The 3,458-nt window shown below is 47.9% G+C and overlaps 1 long non-coding RNA gene across 1 annotated transcript; it reads left to right on the top strand.

Annotated features, from left to right (window-relative positions):
* Positions 1 to 1,091: 1,091 nt before the first annotated feature.
* On the top strand, positions 1,092 to 2,538 carry LOC134444388 (uncharacterized). The gene is made up of 3 exons (XR_010033951.1): positions 1,092 to 1,176; positions 2,109 to 2,183; positions 2,422 to 2,538. It is a non-coding gene; the product is annotated as an uncharacterized LOC134444388 (long non-coding RNA).
* Positions 2,539 to 3,458: the final 920 nt, after the last annotated feature.

Raw genomic sequence — 3,458 nt, 5'->3', positions numbered from 1 at the left:
ACGAAGTTTGTCACTGCATTGTTCACCAAGGATTACATTTCCAGCATGGGCTAGCAAGGAGCATAATATGGATAACTAAGAAGACGCACACGCTACGTGGAGTTAAGGTAGGAGAGGTTTCCTGTTACTATTTTGTCCGCTGTGACATGTCATGTCCTTCACGTAGGTTCTTAATTGTTGTCACTTTTACTGTACAGTTGTAACTATGCGCGTGCAACCTTTCCTGATTTTATATTGACCGCATGGACATCAGGGGAAATTACATTCTCTTGGAGGGCCGAACAGGCTACTGTTCTTCGGGGTTAACTTATAGCCCATCCTTCTTAACGACAAGGAGCGGCAGCTTCACAGGGCTCGCGGGGATTAGTAACGTAACAAATGCTTCGATAGCCGTGCTGACTGCATCCAAAACGTATTCGTTAGTTTTCGCCTTTCTTATCCTCTCACGCCCCTCCCATGCATTTGATCACCGCACCCAACATCTCTGGTTAGTCTAACCGAAAGAAACATAAGGTGCGCTGTCACGTGTGTGTGTGTGTGTGTGTGTGTGTGTGTGTGTGTGTGTGTGTGTGTGTGTGTGTGTGTTTATACTTACTATGCGTGCGTAATTAGGCTACTGCAAATTGCCACATCCTAACGTCTTTGCATATCCTGGCTATTTATCTATTTTGAGTATGGAGGAGCCCACATAGAAAATCTTGCTTGCGCACAGGTTCTGTTGTTATTACAGTGGTCTCGGGCTTCGGACGGGTTCGGACACAAACATTTTAATTCGTCTCGGGCTCGGGTCGGGGTCGATCTCTTTTCTGTCGGCTGAGGGCCGGGCTCGGACAGAAAAAAATGGCCCGAGCCACACTCTAACACACACACACACACACACACACACACACACACACACACACACACACACACACACACACACACACACACACACACACACACACACACACACTTCATGCACTGTATGTGTGTGTGTGTGTGTGTGTGTGTGTGTGTGTGTGTGTGTGTGTGTGTGTGTGTGTGTGTGTGTGTGTGTGTGTGTGTGTGTGTGTGTGTGTGTGTGGTGTGTATGTGTGTGTGTGTGTGTGTGTAGGGGCTGATGTCAGTAATGTGAAGAGGGCTGATGCTGGCCTCGTCTTGGCTGATACACTCAGGAGCTTCCTCTACGACCTGCAGGTACCACGTGTGTGTGTGTCTGTGTGTGTGTGTGTGTGTGTGTGTGTGTGTGTGTGGGTGTGGGTGTGGGTGTGGGTGTGTGTGCGCCTTTCAGGGACAAGACAGCGTGTGTCAAGCGGTAGTGTAGTGCAGAGTGCAGAGTGCACACAGGAAAAGCTTGCAACACTACTGTAACGTACTGGAAGCCTTGGACTAGCATAGCATTAGCTCGCCAAAATATTGTTTGCAAAATAGGCCTACGGTTTACATTACACAGCGTTAACACTTCCTTCACCCCAAATGGTAACTATGTCACTTGACATGAAAAGGTTGGTTATTGGTCGTCTCAGGAACATAAGTCAGTGTTTCTCAACAGGGGTGCCGCGGGCCCCCCTCAGGGGTGCCGCGGAAACGTGGCTGATGAATAAATGATGTAATATAATACATATTTGTCTAAATTGATAAGTTAATGCTAGTCAGTGGAATCTTTCATCTGCCATTTACACACAATAAAGTAAATATAGGTCGCCCCAGTCAGCTGCAACTTCGAAAGTTGGTCGTGTGACGTCCCCAAATGTGTTACTTTTCTAAGCTTGTGTGGTATCGGATGCGATGCCATGTTACGGCTTGTTGGCTTGGGGTGCCTTGAAATTTTTCATGAAAAAACAGGTTGAGAAACACTGACATAAGTGATAGAAATTAGAGACTGTTGACATAGCTCTTCTCCTGAACTGAACGTCACATTTCTTCCGCTACGTAAACAAAATGGCGGCTGTTTAGTATGTGCAGTGTCCATTATTCATTCGGCCGTTGTTAAGGCAGCATCCAGACACTCAGCGCACAGAACTTTCAGCACTGAAGTGCACAAGTATGACGCTTGAGATACGCTGTGTGTGTGTCTGTGTGTGTGTGTGCACTTTGTGTGTATTTAACCCTTTATTTCCCGTCTGCAGGTAGATGATGGGTTGTCAGCGTTGGGATACGGAACCAATGACATTCCAGCTCTGGTGAAGGGCACTCTACCCCAGGTACACACACACACACACACACACACACACACACACACACACACACACACACACACACACACACACACACACACACACACACACACACACACACACACACACACGCTCACAATACCACTATGCTACTCCTAAAAGACTCACCTTCTGAAAAACTGTGTGTGTGTGTGTGTGTGTGTGTGTGTGTGTGTGTGTGTGTGTGTGTGTGTGTGTGTGTGTGTGTGTGTGTGTGTGTTGACAGGAGCGTGTGACCAAGCTGTCTCCCAGGGCTCACACTGAAGAGGACCTGGCTGAACTCTTCACAGCATCCATGAAGATCTACTAACACACACACACACACACACACACACACACACACACACACACACGCACACGCACACACACACACACACACACACACGCACACACACACACACACACACACACACACACACACACACACACACGCACGCACACACACACACACAGAGGGAAGCCTACGGGGGGTGTTCAGTTGACCCAGGCCCAGTGAGAGGGGATGGGGGCGGATTTGGCTTCACAGTACTCTGCATGTTTTAGGTGAGGGGGCCCTTCAGAAGGTTTTGTCCCAGGCCCTGCCCAGCACACACATGCACACACACACATGAACAGACACTAATACATACATGGAAACACGCACATACACACACACACACACACACACACACGGACACACTCCCACACACATACACATACGGACACACACATGACTTCCTCACTCCAGTATAAGCGTAACACTCAAGTTACACACACACACACACACACACACACACACACACACACACTCACACTCACACTCTATTTCAGATGTAGCACCTGGCCATATAGTATGTAGGCTACTGTATTGTACTGTACTTGATTGTGTTGTATGAGAATTATACCAGAAGTGCAATATAAGCTACGTGGTGCCTTAAAGGGCCACTGTGTCATTTCCGTAGTTTATTTCCAGAATGTGTGCTGCTCATTCACACACATGATCTTTTCCATGAATATCCACCTGGTCTGCCCTGCTCAACATGCTTCTGATGTCATAAACAGTTTCCTAACTCAGTGCAGCTGAGTGTAATTGAGTAATCATCAGTTCAGCACCTGGGACTCGAACCTGCCACCTGCCAGTCAACACTCCAGTCTGGTGTGGGAGGCACAGCAAGATACTAATTAGGGATGTACAGGATCCAAGATCCGGTTCCGGATCCGGCAGGATAATAGAGTTTTTCAGACGATCTGGATCCGGTTCCAGGATCCGGTAGCCGAGGCTTT

The sequence above is a fragment of the Engraulis encrasicolus genome, unplaced genomic scaffold (assembly GCF_034702125.1).
Source record: "Engraulis encrasicolus isolate BLACKSEA-1 unplaced genomic scaffold, IST_EnEncr_1.0 scaffold_53_np1212, whole genome shotgun sequence".
NCBI classification, from domain to species: domain Eukaryota; kingdom Metazoa; phylum Chordata; class Actinopteri; order Clupeiformes; family Engraulidae; genus Engraulis; species Engraulis encrasicolus.
The sequence above is the reverse complement of the archived record's forward strand: the minus strand, read 5'-3'. Positions and strand labels throughout refer to the sequence as shown.